The sequence below is a fragment of the Tursiops truncatus genome, chromosome 18 (genome assembly GCF_011762595.2).
Source record: "Tursiops truncatus isolate mTurTru1 chromosome 18, mTurTru1.mat.Y, whole genome shotgun sequence".
NCBI lineage: Eukaryota > Metazoa > Chordata > Mammalia > Artiodactyla > Delphinidae > Tursiops > Tursiops truncatus.
In genome coordinates, this window is record NC_047051.1 from 7,289,552 (window position 1) to 7,313,828 (window position 24,277).

At 42.5% G+C, this 24,277-nt stretch overlaps 1 pseudogene; it reads left to right on the top strand.

The window, feature by feature from the left end:
* The window catches only part of LOC117308876 (pre-B-cell leukemia transcription factor 3-like), a 77,844-nt pseudogene that overhangs the window by 13,241 nt on the left and 40,326 nt on the right, over positions 1 to 24,277 (top strand).

Sequence of the window (24,277 nt, forward strand, 5' to 3'; positions counted from 1 at the left end):
CCAGACCGCTTCCCTGAACAAGCCAAACTTTTCTGTAAAATTACCTACTTGTCAGTTGCCCCCAGGTGTCCACAGACAGCCTGAACTCACAGGGTGGAGACCTGGACAATCGCATCGGATACTCCACCGTTTCCCATGCAGGCAACGGCACCATCATCTATGTGGTAGCCCCAGCCGGGAATCTGGAAACCTAGCACCAGTGCCTAGACCAGGCACGTCATCGACCCTCAGGAAGGATTTGTTGTATGAGTACTTTGGTGAGTGAATGAGTGAGTGGGGGCAGGGCATCCTACCTCTTCCCTCACCCTCAACCAGAAGATTAATTGGTCATCAAATCCTGCTGTTTCTACATCATAAATCTCTCTCAAATCCTTTACCTCTTTAGAATCCCCACCTTGCCTCCCTTGCTGGATTGTGTCAGAGCTAAAATGAGATTAATACACATAAAAGTGTTTTGCAAAGAATAAACCTCTGGGAGGAGAAAAAAAAAAAAGAAAGGATAAATCCCTCTGGAAGCTGTTACTAAACTTACTTGGCCCCAGTTTGCCTGTTCCTTTCAAGCTATGATTTTTCTGCCCTCCTTGACCTTGCTGTTTTCTCTGCTGTGGCTTCCAGAGGCCCATCGCCCTGTTTGTACCTAAATACCGCTGATATCCCCGCGCCAGCTTAGCAGCTCAGCTATGTACCCTTTTATGTTACTTGCTTCTTGATGACCGATGGGCTATGGCAGATAGAAAAGAGGAAAACGTGATCTACTAATTTTCTTTAGCTATATGATTACTGGCAGTGTTTTAGGTATTTTAATTAACGTTGTACTTTGTTTCAGGTGTATGTTTACAAGCACTATACATGTAAAACGTTCTGGTTTTCCACGGACACGGGAGAACGTGAGCCTTCAGGCTCTGACGCAAGTGAACGCTGGAATCACCCAGCCATCCCCTTCGCCCCTCACAAACCCAGAGCAAATTCCGACCAGTTGGGTTTCCCACAGAAGGGGTCCTGGTCAGCCAGGCAGGAGTACAGCTCCACCCGCAGATGGACGCACTGCCTTCGGGTGTGTGCGTGTGTATGAGTGATCCGTCGCGGTGAGCTTGGTTAACGTAAGGCCACTGCTGAGAAATGGAGCCACTTCCGCTCCAACAATAATGGTAATTAACAAAAGAACAGATTTCTGAGCCAGACAAAGAGCGTCACGACCATGGCCAAGGTAAAGGTGCTCTGGGAAAGCCTTGTGGTAGATAGTCTGCTCACCTTGTGGGCACGGTTCCCACATCACCCTGTGCTGAGTGCACCAGCTACCCCCATTTTTGGCTCTCTAGGCATTTTTCACTTGTTCTATAGAAGATCCGTTTCACTATTCCCTCCTGGTTTTACTCCTGTCTCCCTAGAATCATTGCCTTAGGGAGTCGCCCCACAGGTAGGTCGTGCACGTGCCCAACACGACACTGCAATGTATGCACGTGTGTTCGGATGTCTCTATATACTTGGATGTAATACAGATAATTCAGCCTTAATTTGGCCAATACTGGATTTTCCCTCCTTACAGCAGTCAGTGGTACCATCATCCAAACAAGCTAAATCGGATACAAGAGTCATTCTAAATCTGTTCCTGTTCATGTCCTACATCTAATCAGTCAGCAGGTCTCATCTATCCATTGTACCTTCACATTGTCTGCTTCGCCTCTTACCTCAGGCCCCTGACATCACTCATCTGGGTTGCGATGTGGTCTTCTGACTGGTATCTCTGCTCTCCTCTTGTTCTTCTCAAATACATCCTCCACTTGAATGCTAAAATTATCTTTTTTGGGTATAACTCTGTCCCTGTTATTTTCCTGCTCAAAACAACTCCATGGATTCCCTACTTATGGGATAAATCCAAACTGGCCATTATGTCCTGCAAGTCCCTTTATGATGGGACCCCTGGCTTCTTTTCCAGACCCCCCTCTTATCTTTCCCAGTCACCCAGGATCCAGTCACGCAGAACCACCAGGATACACTAGCAATTTCGGAAGTAGGTCACATGGTTTCATTCTTCCTCGCCTTTGCCCACGTCTGGAATTTCTCCTTGTGCATCCCAACCCTCCACATTCTCCTGGAGAACTATTCATTCTTCAGATCCAGCTCAGGTGTCAGTTCTTCTGAGAAGTCCTTGGTAACCCACTGCAGCAGAGCTGATCACTCCTTGTTCTGTGAAGCCATTGTACTGTTATTGCATGTTACATACTCTAGGGCAATGATTTATTTTCTCAACCCTTTCTCTTTTTGTGAAGTCCTAAGGGTGGGAATTGTATCTTACTTTTTTTTTTAGCAGCAACTAGCAAAGTGCCTGGCACAGCTAACGAAGGTTTGTTACACTGAAGAGTGAGGAGTCCACTGGCTTGACACTGCTCCTGGCTCTGCCACTGGCCAGTGCTTTCACCTCTCTAAACTTCTGTTTCCTCAACTGTAAAATGGGAATAACTACAGGATTTTTGTAAGGATTGAATGAGATAATACTGGTAAACAGCACAGTACCTGGGCTTATAAGCCATTGCTTTTTTTTTAATAGTTTTTTTTTTTTTTTTTTGGCCGCACGTGAGGCTTGAGGGATCGTAGTTCCCCAACCAGGGACTGAACCCGTGCCCCCTGCAGTGGAAGCTCGGAGTCTTACCCACTGGACCACCAGGGAAGTCCTGTGTCACGCTCATTTTATATTTGTTAAATTGCTTAAAACACATTATATTCCAGAAGCAGTGTTTTTATAAAACATGAAAAGAACTACTTAAAGCAGAGATGCACCTAGAGACGCACTGCATATACCTAGGGACTACACTTTAGTTTGAGGACCCCAATCCCACCAGTCCAGTTGGTAGGATTATTTTACAAATGAAGGTAATCGTCAGAGGAATTTACAGGCAAAATTTCTTTGCGTAAATTACCATTACAAAGGAGAATCCTATATAACAAATATTTCCACATCAATGCAGAAGGTCCTTGGAAACAATGATTTGTGCCCCCCAAATTTTTATTAGAAAAATCTGGCACATGCTGTGTACTACATACCCCCTGGAGATTCACAGTACATATTACCATACTAACAACGCAAAGACGGCACGAAGGGAATCTACCTATTTAATTTCTTTCTTTTTTTTTTTTTTTTTGCCACGTGACTTGCAGGATCTTAGTTCCCTGACCAGGAATCAAAGCCCTGTAGTGAAAGCGCGGAGTTCTAACCACTGGACAACCAGGGAATTCCCCGATATTTAATTTTTTTAAATACAGCATTCCCCAGATGTATTTACCACAGAACCTTTGCTTTGAGAAACAACTTGACATCTTGCAGGAACCCCATTTGGGAAATGCTGATCTAAACAAATTTTTCACTTCTCCAGACCAAGTATCAAATCAAAATATGAGTAGAGAAAGAAATATTTCAGAAATTGAATTGATGAAAGATATTCGGGAGCCAGAAAAGTATCTCCCCTCTTTCCCTATTGGCTATAGCTAGTTTTCACTATTTCTTTTTCTAGAGTCAATAAATTGGGAAAGTGATTTTTAACAACTATATTAACAAAATACCTATTCAGCAAAATAAATGTGCCAAGGAATTTTCTAGAATAGTTTTAGTGACATCCTATATCTATTTGTGCATTACTGAAGTGGATATATTTCAAAATTAATTGGAACAAGGTGGTTTCTGTCATCAAATACCTTACAATTTAATGCAGGCAACCCTTCAGACTGACAAATACCTTAACAAAAGGTATTTTTAGTTAATGTTCATTGCTAAGGAGGAGAGTAGAATAGGTTCAGATTTTTAGGCTAGGATTCTTGTGCTTTTAAATACTATACACGCTGAAAGAGATTTAAAGTATAAAATATGAAAATAAATATTTTAAATTGAATTTGAAATAAGAGTTGTGGTGGATTTCCAAAAAGGAGGAATAACCTTAGGATTCTACCCAAGTTTTTGCTCCAGTTCAGGGGTTCTCACACTTTAGCAGGTTTCAGGAACTACCGGAAGGCTTCGTCAAGCACAGATTGCTGGACCCCATCCTCAGAGTCCCTGGTCCAGGGGTCTGGGGTGGGGCCCATGAATCTTCATGTCTAACAAGTTCCCAGGTGATGCTGATGCTGCAGTCCAGGAAGCCTATTTTGAGAACCACTGAGAATCTAGTTCTTGTAATGACTCCCTTGAGATTCTCACTCAACAAGTCTGGTAAAAGCTTCCTAGGTGGTTTCAATGTGTGCCCACCTCAGAGCTCCTTTTTCGCTCTGAAGTCCCATGTTTGGGGATTTTGGTATAGGATAGCCTTGTTCTGGCTCTGTACCTCAAATCCTTTGCAGTTCTCTCCATGGGTATTTCAGCACACAAAAGCAAAACCAGAATGCTTGGAGAATAAAGGTGGAAGACAGAAATGGAATTCGTTTTACAGCTGATCATCAGAATTTACTGGAGGAGATAGTTGGAACACGTAACTACAGATTCTCAGCTGTCTTTGCTCTGACCTCCTTCCAGTAACCTGGAAAACGCAGTTGACCGAGCTGACCAGCAGTGTAATTAGAGGCTGCCCAGAAGTCTGCAACTACCATATACTTCTACATTCCATCTTCCTTTTCCTATTTCCCTTCACATTTGTTTAATTGTCTGTGATTTTAAGACTCAATTTAGAATCAGCCATAAAGGTATTCCGGTACAGTGGTCAACAGTCAGATGGATTCAAGTCCTGCCTCTGTCATTTAGTTGCTGAAGGACACTGGGAGAGTTATTTAATATTTCCTAACCTCAGTTTCTTTTACTATAAAATAGGAAATACTTCATATCATTGCTGTTAGAAGGCAATGAGAAAATGCATGAAAAGCACTTAGTCAGTGCCTGGCCCAGAGTAAGGGGGCGATAGATAACCCACAATGGATATTACTAACAAAAACTCTATGAAAGTCCTAGAACCAGGGTCAATTGCAATCTTGAGAATCAAGAATCATATTAAATAGTTTCCTTCCTTCCTTCTTTCCTTTTCTTTTTTCTTTTTCTTTTTTTTGGATGGATGGCCAGGTAGGCAGGTCTGAGGCCTGGCCCGATAGGCCTGGACTCACTATAATATTTTTCACGGAAACAGCCAGAGATGTCACTTTCAACGTGGAAGTTCCTGCCACCCTCATGACTACCTTTATTATTGTTATTTTTTTGGCTGGGCCGTGCAGCTTGTGGGATCTTAGTTCCCCGATCAGGGACTGAACCCGGGCCCCTTGGCAGTTACAGCCCTAACCACTGACCACCGGATCGCCCTTGAATTCCCATGAACTACCTTTAGTAAGTACCAAATATTATCAAGTATAAGACTTCTGATTCTAAGATGCAGCATTATATTATGTAGCACTTAGGAAGAAAAAAGGCTACCAACTTAACTATGGGATAATGCTTTCTTATTTACAATTTTTATTTTATACTTTATGAAGCTGTCTTTTAGACTTAGATTTTTCAAAATACCTATCATTCTTTTGCATACACAAAAAGGAAAATACAGGCAAAACGAATTGCTTTCAAATATTCCTAAGTTGTCTCCACATTCAGAGTCCCAGTCTTCTGAAGTCTTGCTTGACTCGCAGTCCTGTCACTGCCTATTCACTCAATGTCATCCTTTGTACCATCAAGGGCACTGGCAATGCAGCATTTCTTAAGAGAATCCAAAAGTACTGAGAGCTCTTGGGGCTAGATTCTTTGCTTGCCTATTTTTGATCCCTGTTTTAAGAATATTGCCAAGCACATGATGATTTATCATTTCCCCCACTCTCTTTCCCATAAACATTTGGTTCCCAGGGATTAAAAGAGTGCTTCACTCTTCCTTCTGGGATTTTATTGCAAGCAACTGACACCCTTTTTTCCAAGTCCGGACACTGGTGTTTTTGATGTTCATGGATATGTAGGCAATGACAACTGTAGCCTGGCCAACAGATTGTGAGAATCCTCATTTATAAGAAGTGTCTTGATTTCACAGATGTTGGTAATAAGTAAGTCAATCAAGCCCTGAACTGATCCTTGCTAGAGTTCAGCTCTGTTTGGTCATTTGCAGAAAACACAGTATTATTATTATTATTATCATTAAATAAATTTATTTATTTATTTATTTTTGGCTGCATTGGGTCCTCGTTGCTGTGCGCGGGCTTTCTCTAGTTGCGGCTAGCGGGGTTACTCTTCTTTGCGGTGCGCAGGATTCTCATTGCAGTGGCTTCTGTTGTTGCGGAGCGCAGGCTCTAGGCACGCGGCTTCAGTAGTTGTGGCATGAGGGCTCGGTAGTTGTGGCATGCGGGCTCTAGAGCGCAGGCTCAGTAGTTGTGGCCCATGGGCTTAGTTGCTCTGCAGCATGTGGGATCTTCCCAGACCAGGGCTCGAACCCCTGTCCCCTGCATTGACAGGCGGATTCTTTACCACTGCGCCACCAGGGAAGCCCAGTATTATTATTATTAATAGTCTTTGCATTGCACCTATATTTTCCCCCATAACAGCTTGAGATAAAATTCACATACCATATAATTTATTCATTTAAAGTGCAAAATTCTATGATTTCTAGTGTATTCACAGAGTATAACAATAAATCAATTTTAGAACAACTGCATCACCCTTAAAAGCAGCCCTGGTCTCATTAGCAGCCAGTAACCATTCCTCCCCTCAACTCCCAGCCTCCTAACAATTAATCTACTTTTCAACTCTACAGATTTGCCTAATCTGGATATTTCAAATAAATCGAATCACAATATACTGTCTTTTGTGATTGGCTTCTTTCCCTTAGCATATGTTTTCAAGGCTCATCCATGTTGTAGCGTGGATCAATACTTCATTCCTTTTTATTGTTGAATAATATTCAATCGTATGGATAGACCATATTTTGTTTATCCACTCATCAGGTGATGGACACTTGGGTTGTTTCCACTTTCTTGGCTCTTATGAATAAAACTGCTATGAACATTCATGTATAGGTTTTTGTGTAGATGTCATCGGTCTTCATTTCTTTTGGGTATATACCTAGGAGTGAAACTCCTGGGTCACATGGTAACTCTAGGTTAAACCATTTGAAGAACTACCAGACTGTTTTCCAAAGCAGCTGCACCATTTCACAATCCTACCAGCAATGTACAGGGTTCCCAGTTCCTCTGCATCCTTCACATCATTTGTCATTATCTGTCTTTGATTATAGCCGTCAATATAAACATAGTGGGTATGGAATGATATCTTCATTGTGTGGCATTGCACTTATTATTTTTTTCTATCTTTATTGGAGTATAACTGCTTTACAATGTTGTGTTAGTTTTTGCTGTACAACAAAGTGAATCAGCTATACATATACATATATCCCCAGATCCCCTCCCTCTTGAACCTCCCTCCCACCCTCCCTATCCTATCCCTCTAGGTCGTCAACAAAGCACCAAGCTGATCTCCCTGTGCTATGCGGCTGCTTCCCACTAGCTATCTATTTTACGTTTGGTAGTGTATATATGTCCATGCCACTCTCTCACTTCGTCCCAGCTTACCCTTCCCCAACTGTGTCCTCAAGTCCATTCTCTACGTCTGCATCTTTATTCCTGCTCTGCCACTAGGTTCATCAGTAGTTTTTCTTAGATTCCATATATGTGTGTTAGCATACGGTATTTGTCTTTCTCTTTCTGACTTACCTCACTCTGTATGACAGACTCTAGGTCCATCTACCTCATTACAGATAACTCAATTTTGTTCCTTTTTTATGGCTGAGTAATATTCCATTGCATGTATGTGCCACATCTTTATGCATTCATCTGTCGATGGACATTTAGGTTGCTTCCATGTCCTGGCTATTGTAAATAGTGCTGCAATGAACATTGTGGTACATGTGTCTTTTTTTTTTTTGTGGTATGCAGGCCTCTCACTGCTGTGGCCTCTCCCATTGTGGAGCACAGGCTCCGGACGCGCAGGCTCAGCGGCCATGGCTCACGGGCCCAGCTGCTCCACGGCATGTGGGATCTTCCCGGACCGGGGCACGAACCCGCGTCCCCTGCATCGGCAGGCGGACTCTCAACCACTGCGCCGCCAGGGAAGCCCCATGTGTCTTTTTGAATTATGGTTTTACTCAGGGTATATGCCCAGGGGTCGGATTGCTGGGTCACATGGTAGTTCTATTTTTAGTTTTTTAAGGAACCTCCATACTGTTCTCCATAGTGGCTGTACCAATTTACATTCCCACCAACAGTGCAAGAGGGTTCCTTTTTCTCCACACCCTCTCCAGCATTTGTTGCTTGTAGATTTTTTGATGATGGCCATTCTGACCAGTGTGAGGTAATGCCTCATTGTAGTTTTGATTTGCATCTCTCTAATGATTAGTGATGTTGAGCATCTTTTCATGTGTTTGTTGGCAGTCTGTATGTCTTCTTTGGAGAAATGTCTATTTAGGTCTTCTGCCCATTTTTGGATTGGGTTGTTTGTTTTTCTGATATTGAGCTGCATGAGCTGCTTGTATATTTTGGAGATTAATCCTTTGTCAGTTGCTCATTTGCAAATATTTTCTCCCATTCTGAGGGTTGTCTTTTCGTCTTGTTTATGGTTTCCTTTGCTGCGTTGCACTTATTTTTAAAGTACTTTCACTTGCACTTTCTCATTTGATCCTCACAACATGTGTCAACATTCTTTATCCACAATTAAGGAAGCGAACACGGACTGAATCACTGACTTTCTCAAGATAGTTCAGTGTGTGACAGCATCTGAACTAACACGCTTGTAGATTCTGAAACCATGGCTCTTCTACCACACCAGGCTAGTCTAACCTCAGCATAGCTACCTGCTACAGAGCAAGGTCAAGAATGATGGCGGATTATAGGTAAGATGTGGAGGGTGGGAGAAGGTTGGTACAGGACTTAGTACTGCCGTAGCATTTTTGGTGATGTGACATTGTTACTGGTTTTCACAAGGCAGTAACAGCTAGCGGACCATAATGACCTGCAACAGCTCGGCAAGATGAGTCTGATTTTGGGAAAAGGCCCAGTTGCAGCTTGGGAAGTATAGAGGCAAAGGAAGTCTACAACTTGCAACAAAGTCTACAGCTTTGCCTTCACAGCCTACAGTAAAAGACTGTGCAATCCACGTTAGTCTCTTTTTGCCACATCTGTTTTCAGAATTATAACACTAAGGAAGAATAATATTCCAGGTCTGCCTGTTTCACAGCAGGTATAGTAGACAGCAGCCTTGGTTGGTAAGCTGGACTCATTATTTTTGGTGTTCATAAAGCAAGAGACCACAAGAATTATCACTTATGCTTACATTTTCTATTCATGAACTATCTCCTTTATGTGTAAAAAAAAATCAATATTTTATGAAATAATCTCCTTGGAGGTTAAGTGCTTCAGCACCACTCTTTTCTAGTTCAAGAAAATCCGCATGATACTAAAGGCAGAAGGCATTTGAAAGGAAGCTTTCCTACCTCACTGATAAAGTCTACTTCCAATCTCTGGACCATGAAACATTATTGGAGTTAAGGAGTGCGGCAGGTTGCTTAGCATGTGGTATGTCTACTGAAGCCAAAACTTTTTTTTCAGAATTTTTCAGATGTGTTACGTTCTTAGTATAACAACAACAAAATGATGTTATTGATAGAGCCCACGCTCCGAATATGCTGGTGTGTTGAAAAGGATTGGTGTCCTTTGCACGTCTGAGACACGCTGGGGTTACCCTGATCGTGCTGACAGCACCTAGCACTGCTTTGTTTTTGTTCTGTCTTTCAGTTGGAAGGCAATATATAACAACATTAAACAACCTATATCTAACAACGTTTAAGTATTACACTTTGCTTTGAAACCCTTGCCTACTGTAATTTATAGAGCTGTAATCAACATGCATATACTATTTTGTATATTTATTAATCTAACATAATACTATAAAACTTTCTACTTTATCTTGTATTCATAAATATTTTAGTGGCCGTATAATATTCCGTCATCAAGTGCTAAGCCTTTTCCTACTGTTGGACACGAAGCTGGCTTCTAGGCTGTATCCTTGTACCTAAGGCCTTTTGCTCCTTTTTTAAATTAGTTCATTAGGAGTCATTCTCATGGAGGAAAATTTACAGTTACTGAACACCTCTTGTACACCACAGACTTGATGTGAATTATTCATTGTTTCTCCAACTCTATGACATCGTGTTTTTTAAATTCCCATTTGGCAGGCAAGAAATGAAGGTGGAGAGAGGTTGGATAAGAGAATAGTGATACTGGCTCCATCCGTGGGCATTTAACTTATGTGTCTCACATTCCTTATCTATAAAATAGAGAAAATAATAGTGACCACCTCATAGGGCTATTGGGAGACAGCAGCTATAAGCCCTGAAAGTGCTCGGTACATAGTAAGACCTCAATACTCACGAACAGCACAGCAAGAACTACTATCACAGTTCCCCTTCCACTGTCACTACTAAGTCACATGTCCTAAGACAAATAACCAGAAGGGGCCTGGCCTATTTGACACCAAAGCTCATGCTCTCCCCCCACTATACCACACTGCCTTCCTGTGGGAGGGCGAGGTCAAAGAAGACCTTTAGTCTCTTGCCATTTCCATAAGTGTTCTAACAATTTAGAAACACCTGGCACTGCTCCGTCTCAGCCTCTCTGATCACGATCAGCCTGAAGTCTTCGCTCCTATGAGCCACTTGTTTCTTATCTCAGTGTTTTCAACACCTCCTGCTGACGGCCCCTTTCTTTGCATCACAGCCATGCAGGCTCCTGCGCCGGCTAGATCACCAAGGGGGCCGAGGGTCTGCATTCCCAGCAAGCAGCCTGAGTAGTCAGGGTTGGCGGTCAAGAATCCGCACGAGAGCAGGGTCCACGGTGGCCATGGGTCAGGGGTGGTGTTCTCCCCGCAGGGAGGTAGGGGAGCACGCAGGAAGGAGCAGTTACCTCAGAAAGGGAACAGGACCCTGACTCGGGAGGCTAGTGCTGGGGCCCAGGACTTAGGCCCACTGGTTCCTGTTTGCCGGAACTTAAGCTTCAGTTCTGAGAGAGACTTTGGGAAGAGGGGACGCTGGTCCAAGGCAGGAGGATGGACAAAGCCCTTGGCCTCCTCTCACCTTGCCCTTCAGCTAATCCAGGAAGGAACTGCTTTCCCTTCCCTCAAGGGGATAATGGGACCCCAGAGGCAGTGTAGCTGGGTGAATAAAGCCTGAACATTAGGTGACAGCTCCCACCACTGAGCCCCTGCTCACCTTTCCCGGGGTCCGCGAGTCTGCGATGGCTCAGGCAGGGACGTGCTTCTATGGGTGAACTACGATTGTCTGTCTTCTAGCTCTCTCTCCCCCATGGACTGTCCCTTCCTCAGGGTCAGCATCACCGTGTAGCATCCAGAGCTCCCTTAAATACGGATGGACTAGGAGGCTCCGATTCATCGTGACAGACAAAGAGACGGGAAAGGAGATAGGCAAGTACCCCTTACTGAGCTGGGACGCTGTGCCAGGGGTCTGCTGTTAGGATTTAACGTGCACAACAAGGCTGCAAGGTCGTAGCATCCCACTCACCCGAATGTGGGTCAAGACTTAAAAGGAACTTTCCTAAGGTCACGACAGCCAAATACTTGGTGAAGCCAGGGTTCAAAGTCAAACACGTCTAATGATGAAAACCTTGTGTCCTTCCCCTTATACTGGAATGCCTTCCACAGCCCCCAGATCTACACTCTCCCCCTGTCCTACCTCACACATCAAAAATTTTTAAAAAGCAAACCAGGACTTCCCTGGTGGCGCAGTGGTTAAGAATCCACCTGCTAATGCAGTGGACACGGGTCCGGGAAGATCCCACATGCCGCAGTGCAACTAAGCCCGTGCGTCACAACTACTGAGCCTGCGCTGTAGAGCCCATGCTCTGCAACAAGAGAAGCCACCTAAAAGAGAAGCCCGCGCACCGCAACGAAGAGTAGCGCCCGCTCGCCGCAACTAGAGAAAGCCCGCGTGCAGCAACGAAGACCCAACACAGCCAAAAAACAATAAATAAATTTATTAAAAAATAAAAAATGCAAACCAGGTGTTAATTTCTTAAAAATTTTATTTAAAGTGGAGAAGAACTGTTTACAGAAACTGCCAGGGGACTTATGGACTCTGGCAAAGCTAAATTGAAAAGGAAGACACGTTTATAGCACCTCATCCTCCTGATCCCAGGCAGGGAACTCGATGTGCTATAGCACCAGCGACCGGGCAATTCGTTTCCTAGGCTGTTTTCTGCATAAAACTTTGGACTCAGGGCTCCTGTCACCCGCAAAATGTGAACGTGAAATGTCCTTTTTCAGGTAAGAGAGTGAGGTGAGTGATCTTGAGCCACTCACTCTCTTTCGTGACCAACCACAAGCTAATTAGGAAAGCCGGAGGGCTGGAGTAAAGGAAATTTGAACCATTTAGAAGGGACAACTTAAGGGGTTCCCAGCCCAGAGACCTTCCCTTTTTAGGAATATAAAGAAATTGACTACTGTGTTGGGGGAGGGTGAGATCATGTTTACCCACAAAAGTACTAACGTATTACCTTCCCTTGCTGGTGACTGAGTTTACATAAACTCATGAGGTAACAGTGATTGCCAAAGGTTGACCAGAAGCCCTATGCGCAGTCATATACATATCTGAATATGACTTAAAAAAGAAGAGAAACAACGGATTAGTTGTGAATGCAGAGGGTTCGGAAGACGTGAACTCGCAAGATGTGCAAAAAGATGAAAACCACTGGGCCTACCTGGAAAGCAGCAGAAGGATCAGGGAAATCTCCTTGACTGAAAATTGCGTGAGATTGAATCACTTTTGGAGGAGCTGAGTGGTCAGAAAGACACATGTTCTTTCACAAGTAGGTATCTCTGGATCGTGAGATGGAGAAACCAGTGAGGACGTTCTCAACAGTGAACGTTAAACTCCCTCATAATTTTGACTTCCAGAGATAACTACTATAGCCATCTATATGTGACTACAGCATCTTTTATGCATGTCCAAAAAACTATATATTTTCAAAAATAGGATAGCAGTTTTACAACTTTTCTTTCCAAATAATAGTACTGCAAGTATCTTTCCATATCAGTAGATCTAGGTCTATCTCATTCTTCTTAATGGCTGCATAGCAATTCCATGCTACTGATACATCATAATTTAAAAAAATCAATCACCTATTAGATATTTAAGTGTTTCTAAATTTTTGGTTGATAAGATTGCAATCAACCATCCACGCATATGAATCTTTGCACGTATGAGTATTTACATAGATATGCCCCTAGAAGTAGAATATAGCTTGATAGAAGGGGACATATATTCTTTTAAATCCTCATTACAACCTGTGAGATAGGTATGACTTCCTCCCATTTTTACAGAAAAGGCAACTGAGGCTCAGAATGGCTTAACACCTTTGTCCGTAAGTGGCTGAACTAGCTTCAGACACAGGTCCAGCTGAGTCTAAAACATGTACTCCTTCTACTACACTAACATGGACTCACACTCAGGAGAGAGTGAAGGATTGAACAGAGGTGGGGAGTCCAATACACCTTGGGATACACCTTGGGATGTCCCGAGCCAGGAAGGGCTGGGATTGGAGCACGAGGGACATCTGTGCTCCCACAGCCTGGAGATCTCACAGTACTGTGGTGTGCTCTGACATGTCTCTATGTCAGGGCTTCCCAGTATTTTAAATCCGTGACAGAACCACAGGGTTTCTTCTGTACCAGTGTCTTTGATTACATAATTCTCAGTAAGAAAAACATTCCATCTTGTGACCGGGCATGCATGCACGCATATGCAACTGCAACAGAAGTGTCATGACACAATACTTAACGTTTGCTATATGCAAAGCATTGTGAAATTTTCTCTTTCATTAAAAAAATAATGCTGGTCAAAACCCCCAGTATGAAAACTCTGCACTATATCCTGGACAAGATCATCTTTATTCCCCAGGTGGGTGGGCAGAAAAAAAAAAGAAAGTCCATCCAAATTCCTCATTCTGTATTCAAGTTCCTTCACGACCTGCTCCCCTTTCACCTACTCAGTCTCGGCCACTTCACAAGTCTTCAGTCAAATCACACCCTACGGTCTAGGCCAGGTTCAGTCCTGCCTCTCATTTTATCCTCACAGGGCTCACCTTTTGGGGGAAAGCTCTGTTTTCTCTAACCTCTAGGTTATCAATCCAAAGAGTAACATTCCTTAGAAGTCCAGCTGAAGTACAACCTGCCCTGGACGTTCTGCCCCACACGGATCTCTTTCTTTTCTATCTCCGAGAACTTAATACCTGAGCCTATATGTCGTGACACAGATCCTGTCCTGCACTGTCCCATGTGAGAGGCCAGGCCTTGTCAATGAGATCGTGTGCATTCTGGTGGCCGTGTCTGACTGACAGATTGATTAACATGATTGATGAGATGCCTCATTCTATCTAGAAGGGATATGGGGTACTTCATGATAACAACTTATCACAGCATAAAAATATAACAGAAATATGAATTAGGAATCTGGACCAGGAAAAACTTAAAGAAGAGGAGTTCAAGGCCGAGGCAGGGAAAAAAAGAACATACACTTCTGGATCATGAAGGTCCACATAAATGTTACAGTTGAACCCTGATTTAGCCTGAAAGCTTCCTGACCATCAAAGGCAAAAGGGGATTAAAGACATACATACAGACCAAAGGTACAAAAGAGAAAGCCCAGAAATAAATCCTTGCATAAATGGTCAAATTATCTTGAACAAGAGAGCCAAGACGACTTAACGGGGAAAGAACAGTCACTTCAACAAATGGTGTTAGGAAAACAATATTCACATTCAAAAGAATGAAATTGGACCCTTACCTTATGCCATATACAAAAATTAACTCAAAATGGATTAAAAACCTAAATGTAAGACCTAAAACTATAAAATTCCTAGAGAAAAACACAGGAAAAAGCTTCATAACATTGGACTTCTTGGATATGCCACCAAAAAAAAAAAAAGCACAGGCAAGAAAAGCAAAAATGTATTATCAAACTCATAACTTCTGTACATCAAAGGACACAATCAACAGAGTGAAAAGCCAATCATCTGCAAATCACATATGCAGTAAGGGGTCAATATTCAGAATAAGGAAGTCCTGCAACTCAACAATAAAATTCAAATAACCTGATTTAAAAATGGGCAAAAGACTTAAATAGACATTTCTCCAAAGATAATACACAAATGGTCAACAAGCATATGAAAAGACACTCAGATGCTCAACATTACTAATCATCAGAGAAATGCAAATCAAAACCACAATGAGGGGCTTCGCTGGTGGCGCAGTGGTTAAGAGTCTGCCTGCTAATGCAGGGGACATGGGTTCAAGCTCTGGTCTGGGACGATCCCACATGCTGCGGAGCAACTAAGCCCGTGCACCACGACTACTGAGCCTGCGCTCTAGCGTCCGCGAGCCAAAACTACTGAGCCCGCATGCTACAACTACTGAAGCCCGTGAGCCTGGTGCCCGCGCTCTGCAACAGGAGAGGCCACCGCAGTGAGAGGCCCACATACCGCAGTGAAGAGTAGCCCCCGCTCACCGCAACTAGAGAGTCTGCATGCAGCAGCGAAGGCCCAGTGCAGCCAAAAAATAAAATAAATTGAAATAAATAAAAAAAAAAGAATCAGCCATCCTGAATTCCTGACTCACACAGATACTGTAACAGATAATAAAATGAAATTGGTGCAGTCACTATGGAGAACAGCATGGAGGTTCCTTAAAAAACTAAAAATAGAATTATCATAATATCTAGCAATCCTACTCCTGGGCATATATGCAGAAAAGATAAAACAAACAAACAAACAAAAACCCCACAATGAGATATCACCTCCCACCTGTTAGGATGATTACGATCCCCTCTCCCCCACCAAAAGAAAAAAGAGCCGCTCCCAGCCCTCCACAAAAAAACCCCGGAAAATAACAAGTGTTGACGAGGATGTGGAGAAACTGGAACCCTTGCGCACAGCTGGGGAGAGTGTAAAATGGTGCGGTCACCGTGGAAAACGTGTGACCCAGCGATCCCACTTCTGGGTATACATCCCAAAGAACTGAAAGCAGTGTCTCAGGAAATATCTTCACACCCATGTTCACAACAGAATTATTCACTATAGCCAAAAGGTGGAAGCAACCCAAATGTCCATAAACAAAATGTGATATATCTATACGATGGAAGATTATTCAGCCTTAAAAAGGGAGGTATTCTGACATATACTACAACATGCATAAACCTTGAGGACATCATGCTGAATGAAATAAGTCAGTCACAAAGAGACAAATACTGTATAATTCCACTGATCTAAAATATAATAAGGTATCTAAAATAGTCAAAATCATAGAAACAGAAAGTAGAATGGTGGCTGCCAGGGGCTGGGGCAGGGGGAAATGGGCAGTTGCTGTTTCACAGATATCACAAAGTTTCAGTTCTGCAAGATGCTAAAGTTCTGAACATCCACTGCAGAGCGACGTGAATATACTTAACACTACTTCAATTGTACACTTCAACGTGGCTAAGACGGCAAATTCGGTTATGTGTATTTTACCACAATTGAAAAAAGAAAGGTAAAACGTGAGACATGGTCACTTACGTAATTTTCTTACCAGATAGAATCATACACTTTCTCAGGGATATAAGGTTTTTCCTAATACCAAATTCTAAAAGAATCGTAAGTCCCTTCCCATCTGGTCTATAGCTGCGATTACCCATAGTAAAAACAGCTGCAGTTACCTCCTGAGCTGAGGAATTTGCTGTGTTTGTCTCCAACCCCTTGTGAAACCTTTTCACTCCTCTTTGGGTTTCCTCATCCGTCCTCCCTCTTGGCTTGGCAGTGGGACCGGTGACATTCACCCCTGTATTCAACCTGGGTTCCCTCTCCCTGTACTTCCAGGCAAGGTGCCCAAGTCTGGGGCCCTACTTGCATGAAGGGGTAGATTTCACAAAAATGACAGAAAAAACAATGTTCTAGACCACTTTCCTACAGCAATTATATATATAATTTATTTCTTATAATGCCCTTTAATTAAAGCCAAGGGCAGAATATCAAAGTGCAAATCAGCAGTGAGGATAATTCTTCAGTGGGCCAAAATAATATGCAAAGATTTGTGTTTTAAGGTCCCTCTTCTCTAAAGAAAACACTTCTTTTAAGCCCTGAGATACTCTCTCCTTCTGTGCCATCTCTGTACGTTTTACTGAGTTCTTGCATTGCAGCTATCTGTTTGTATCATTTTGTTTTTCCTGTTACACTGTGAGCTCCATGAAGGCAGGAAATATATCCTATTCATCTCTGTATCTCTAATATTAAGTAAATAAAAGGGAATGTTTAATGGTGGCTGTGCTCTTTATATAAAAATGTGTTAATTTTATTATACACTACACCACTGAGTCATGCTGTACACTCATTAAGTGTAGACATTAATCAATGTGAAAAATAACAGATACACCTATAAAATACATTTTAAAGGTAATAGAGGAGATGCTTACACCTAAAAAAAAAATGACACCAGAAAAGGCCACTTAAAATGAATTCACATGAATGGGGATTAAATTTTGGAATAAAACTTTCAGAGAAAATGGTTTAATTAATGAAACTAAATATTATGAAAATGTTTATTTCATTTTATGTTGATCAAAATTTAGGTTTAATTTCAAAAACATGCCAGTTCTTAGAATAACAAAGTGAATAAATTACTGACTTTTGGGGGTGTATTTTTCTGATAAAATGCTTGCTAGCACAATACAGCACTCTTTTTTTATTTTTGGCTGTGTTGGGTCTTCATTGCTGCGCACAGGCTTTCTCTAGTTGCGGCGAGCAGGGTCTACTCTTCGTTGCAGTGCGCGGGCTTCTAATTGCAGTGGCTTCTCTTGTTGCTGGACCACAGGCTCTAGGCACGCGGCTTCAGTAGTTGCAGCACACGGGCTCCATAGTTGCAGCACACGGGCTCAGTAGTTGTGGCATGTGGGCTCTAGAGCGCAGGCTCAGTAGTTGTGGCGCACGGGCTTAGTTGCTCAGTGGCTTGTGGGATCTTCCCCGACCAGGGCTGGAACCTGTGTCCCCTGCATTGGCAGGCGGATTCTTAACCACCGTGCCATCAGGGAAGTCCCGACATGTCTTTTCTTATACATCTTTGTTTTCCTAGAGTTAGTAGCTATCTTTTCTGCTTTCATTTATTTAGATTTCTATGTGCCTATCACCAATTTTCACTTTACTCTCCAAGAGAACTGTAAACCTGCTCTCATATCTCAGGCTACTCTGGCTCCTTCCGGACCCCTGTCCATGGTCCAAATTCATTGCTAAGCCTGCTGCTTGACTGTAGTTTTGGGCTTCTTTTTACCATCATTTCACTCTTTTCTGCCTCCTGGATCCTCTGTGTTCCCTGTTCTCTTATGTTTGTGAAGTATATTTTCTAGAAACCTCCTGTGGAAGGATGCATGGGTGGTAAATTTTTTGAGACTGTGTTTTAATCAATACTTGAATTTGATTGACATGTTGGAAATCATCTTCCCTCAGAATGTTACAGGTATTTCTCCATTGTCTTGTGGTTTCCAGCACTACTTTAAAGAAGTGGAGTTATTTTCTGTCTTGATCCTTTTATCTCCTCACCCCTTCCCAGTCACACTCAAAGCTCTTAGAATCTCCTCTATTTCTGGTCTAAATTTCATTATGATGTGTTTGGTTATGGAACTTTTAGAAATGTAAACTTTCTATTGAAGAATAATACACTTACAGAAGAGAGCACAAGTTGTAAATATCAACTTGATGAATTTCTACAGAATGAACAAACATACTGTGTAACTAGCACTTAGATAGAGAAACGGACCACTACCAAGAGCATGCTTCCAGCCACTACCTGCCCTAGTGGTATCCACTATCCTAATTTCTAACACCATAGATCGGCTTGCCTGTTTGAATTTTTGTATAAATGAAATCATACGACATGTATTGTTTTGCTACTGGTCTCTCTTATTCACCATTAAGTTTGTGAGATTCATCTATGCCAGCACGTAGTGGTAATTCACTCATTCTTTTTTTTTTTTTTTTTTCGGTACACGGGCCTCTCACTGCTGTGGCCTCTCCCGCTGCGGAGCACAGGCTCCGGACGCACAGGCTCAGCGGCCATGGCTCACGGGCCCAGCCGCTCCGCGGCATGTGGGTTCTTCCCGGATCGGCGCACGAACCCGCGTCCCCTGCATCGGCAGGCGGACTCTCAACCACTGCGCCACCAGGGAAGCCCATTGATTACTTTTTAAATAATTTTTAAATTTACAGTAATTCTTTAATTTTCAACCTCACCAAAAACCCAGCTTCAGAGGTACTTGAAGGCCATTTCTTGACATTGCACTTAACCACTCCCCACTCCAGCAAACACACTTGCAGGCAGTAGGTTTCAGCTTTCTACTGTTAATTACCATTTATCCGTCTGTCTTCCATCTTCCAAAACATGTTTATACCTATTCTACTCCTCTACTATCAGTCTAATGGGTTTTAGGAAGGGAACAGAAATAAACATGTTCAACCTGCCATGTTAAACCTGAAGTCCTCCTAAGAATGTTCTTAACATAACTAACAACACAGTGAGTGGGTACAAAGCAGTCTGTTGTTCAGCTTTGTCAAGCAGAATTTCCCCAAGGTTTGCTCCGAAATGCTACAGTTTTCATAAAATTTTATCATCTCTGATTTTTTAAACATTCTGTGCTTTATTCTTTTTCCGAGTATTATTTGAGAACTTACTGCAGGTAAGACACTGCTCTAGTTATTTTCTTTATCCTTCCATTTCATGAAAAACATTGTTGCTAAACCTTCTTTTTTTATGTATATTTATTTTATTTACTTATCTTCTTTATATTTTTGGCTGCGTCGTGTCTTAGTTGCAGCATGCGGGGTCTTCTTTGAGGCATGGGCTCTTTGTTGCAGTGCCGGGCTTCTTTCTAGTTGTGGTGTGAGGGTTTTCTCTCTCTAGTTGTGGCGCACGGGCTTCAGGCGCATGGGCTCTGTAGTTTGCAGCACGCGGGCTCTCTCGTTGAGGTGCGCAAGCTCAATAGTTGCGGCGCGTTGGGCTTAGTTGCCCCACGGCATGTGGGATCTTAGTTCCCCGACCAAGGATCGAACCCGCGTCCCCTGCATTGGAAGGTGGATTCTTTACCACTGGACCACCAGGGAAGTCCCCGCTAAACATTCTTAGTGAAAGTTTAATAATTATGTATGGTGGCAAAACCTAGGGAGCCTAATATAGGGCAAGGTTATATATATATATATATATATATTTTTTTTTTTTAATATTTATTTGTTTATTTTGGCTGAGCCGGGTCTTAGTTGCGGCACGCGGGATGTTTTAGTTGCGGCATGCATGCGGGATCTAGTTCCCCGATCCCCTGGGATCCAACCCAGGCTCTCTGCATTGGAGGCACGCAGTCTTACCCACTGGACCACCAGGGAAGTCCCACAGGGCAAGGTTGTTTTCATCTGACTAAATATTAGTGTCTTTTACCCACAGCTTGAAGCAGAGCAATCCAGCTGAGCCCATCCTATACAAGCTAGAGCTTGGTCAACCTTAAGACTTGTGAGTATGAGAATAACTACATGGTGATATAAACCACTGTGTTTGGGGTGATTTGTTGCAAGACATTATCATTGCAATAGCTGTCTAATACCATGGGACAAGGGTCTTTACAAACAGGACTCTAGCATTTAGAAAAATAAATAAATAAAGCCACCTATGTTTAGGAGAAAGTAAAAATTCTCACTCTACAATGGAAAGCCCTTTCTCATCATTTGCTGTATTTCATCGAAAGGCGTTCTCCTAACAGAACTTGCGACGGGAACACCATTATATTTCAGGGTTCTAAATCGTGACATAGCACGTGTCATGGGAAACCGTGACATCACGAATATTTTTTTCTTTCCACTAAGAAGGATATTTTATTAATAAGCAGTGACTAGTGTGCAAATTACATGAAGATCTGTGTGCCTCTTTCCCAAAAGATAAATTATATGCATTGTAACAAAACAGAGAATATGTACTATTTGCAAAATTCTTATGAGAGAAGTCGTTCTTTGCCCAGAATTATGCTAGCTTGCTGTTCAGTGTTTGCACTGGGTTATGATAAGATGTCACTCACAGGACCTGGAGTTGTTAACCCCGGGGGACGTATAAAAGAGTCCGAACATCTCTCCCAGGGAAGCAGCTGCCTACAGAGCTGTGCTGTGAATTGTGGACTAGGTCCTCATGGGCCCTAAGACTAAATGAACCACTGTTTTGGAAGTGCTGACCTCGGGCAGCAAAAGCCATTGTGCAGAGAGCTGGAAACGGTCACTATGAAGTGTCCCTAATAGTAAATAAAGGGGACAGTGTGAGCCCCTTTGGCTGCTTTCTCTTTTGGTATCCCGAAATCTTCATTTTATTGAAATCAGAAGAACTGGAGAAAGCTCTGGCCAGACTGGGGCAGTACCCTTGTATTTGGCGGATCCCAGAACAACACTTCAGGAATAAGCACTAATTTGTAAAGCATGTGAGCTTAGACGATTTTACAAGTTAATATTCATATCTACTAGAAAGACTCTAAATGGACTATGTGCGTATACTATTTAAAAATCTCACGTTTTCTTTAAAATACTAAACTGCAACTGATTACAGAGAAAAGGGTTAATACTAGTCCTGTTATGACTATAGGGACCCGTGATCCTTTTAAGAAGTCATGCATGTTCATTTGTCCGTATGTTCACTCATATATGTAAAAAGCCACAGAGCTCTGATCTTGAGCTAAGCACTGTGTAAACTGCTAGGGACACAAAGGGGGGGGGTGGCTTCCACAGGGCTTATGTAAAGTCTAAGGAGGAGAGCAAACAATTATAAGCTATTATAACAAGTGTAATACGTCTGTGGCTGAGTGTGATGAGAGCACACTGTTTCCCTAATAGGATGGGGGAGGGACGTCAAGGCCAGAAAATCTAAATTGAATCCTGGCGTCTTTCGTGTTTCCTTGGCCTCTTTCTGTAACTACCTATCACTTACTTGTCTTCTTTGTTCAGCTCACCACCCACCAAAGGAATTGCTCCCATCCTAGGGATCCTTTGATGACACACCCAGGCCACCTCTTCTTTTGCCAGAGTACCTGCAATGTCTAGGTGTGCGTGGCTTCAGTACCATATTTATTCTGTCACTGCTTCTCAAGCACAGGCATTACTCCTGAGAAGAAATTTTATATTGCAAGTTCATGTTATATGAAATATGTTTATAACTTTGCAAGTTCTGTAAATGCACATTTCATGTATTAAGTTTACTAAGAAGTAGAAATACCTGTACTTTTAAAACTGAGAAAATAAACTAGTTGGTGGAAGACAAGTAATTCTAGACACATCTGATAGATTTAAAAAAGTGCAGGTACTTTAAGTGGCACTACCCTGGCATGTGCTCATTGTAGACTGCATGTAAAACAGTCCAACAGGTGTTAGGAGACAGATGTTTGCCAAATGCTTAGCCCCCAGGGAGAAAACATGAACAAAATATAGAGCCTATTTCCCCTGATATCAGCAACTGAAGAAAGCATTTTACTAACCACTTTCATGATTTCTAAAAACAATTTCAAAAATTTATTGAATACTCGCTATATGCCAAGCAGTACCAGATAGGGTGATAAAAGATAAATAAACCCTTGATGTATAAATCCATCTCCTTAATTTATCAGTCACGGCTGAAGAAGTTCTAGAACTGATTTCATCCGTCTCAAGTCTTGCTTTTTCCTTTGGGTTTAAAAGACTCATCGAATGGAACTGAACCAAGTCAGCTTTCTTATGAACGTACTGAAACTGACTGCTAAGTCCTGGTGATTCTTCTGCCCTATACAGTCGCAAAGTTGGCTTCTCCCCTTTATCTTTGGCACCATTTTCCTTCAGGCCTACAGAATTTGTCCTCTGAACTACTATAATTTCTTATGAACTAATCTTTCCACCATAATTTTGCCCGTTTCTAATCCATTCTTGTTAAACTGCTGCTAATGTGATCACCTAAAACACAGAAGGTGTGTGGAATCCTTCAGTCACCCTGATGCCCTCGGGATACAGCCCAGGCACTCCTGCACGGCTCAAGGCTTCTCTCGCCTCACCTCCGTCATTCCCCTCCCATAAGCATTCCGCATTCCAGTCACACCTAACCACTAGCAATTTTTGAAAAGCCCCAAGTTTCCTCCTGCCTTGGTGTCTGTGTCACAGTCTCATCCTAGATAGCTCCCCCTCACATTCTCCCAGCCCCTGCCCATGGCCCCCAATTAACTTTTCCCTCCAATTTTTTTATTTTGGAAAATTTCACGAAGTTTAGTACAATAAACACTTACATATCCTTCACCTGCATTCATCAGTTGTTAACATTTTGCCACATTTGTGTTCCTTTGTTTCCCATGCATGTTTACTTTTGCCAAATCATTTGAAAGTAAGTTGCAGACATTAGGACACTTTACTCTTAAATTGTTCAGCATGTACCTATCTCCTAAAAATAGGGCATTCTCTTACATAACCACAACACAATGATCACACTCAGGAAATTTAACATTAAAATACTAAAATTTAATTGGAATACACAGTCAATATTCAAATTTCTCACAATTCCCCAACTGGCTATTATTTATCATTCAAAACTAAGCTCGAATCAATTATAGGCCAATAAAAATTAAAAAAAAAGATTAAGCTTTAGAAAAAGGACATGCCTTTCTAACACACACACACAATGCATCAGGTGTCTCTCTTCCTTATTTTTACTACCTTTCTCATACTTCTATGGAAGCACTCCCCACACTATCACATTGTCCATTTCCTTTTCTGTAGTATCTGAAACTCAACTAGACTCATTTCAACTTCTCTTGCACTTCGTAAGTACGTGGCGTTCGTTGTGGACTGAATGGATCAATGAATGGTGACATTCGAGATGTTCATTCCACTCTCTCATTATAACTGGTCAATGTGTCTCACAGCCTCTGGGCACCACTCATGTCTCCTCAGTTTCACCTCTTATTTCAAAAGCTGCCACTGGTGCCCAGTCCTGTATAGGCTTCTACCAGCCTTGTAAGCAGATGTGACCTGACAGCACCTTGCTTTGAGCCTGTGCTGTGAACTCCCCTTTCTGGCCCCAGGGTTACACTGGTGTGGGGACAAAGGACTCCAATGGGAACCACTTGGCCTTCAATCTGGCACGCACAATATGGAACCAGGGCGGTGAAGGTCTCTAGGGCCACCTCTGACCATTGAGAGACAGGAGCTCAAGGAAAAATGCTTCTCCCACTTCTGACCCCAAGGTGGCCGATTCTCAGATACATTCTGTAAGGTT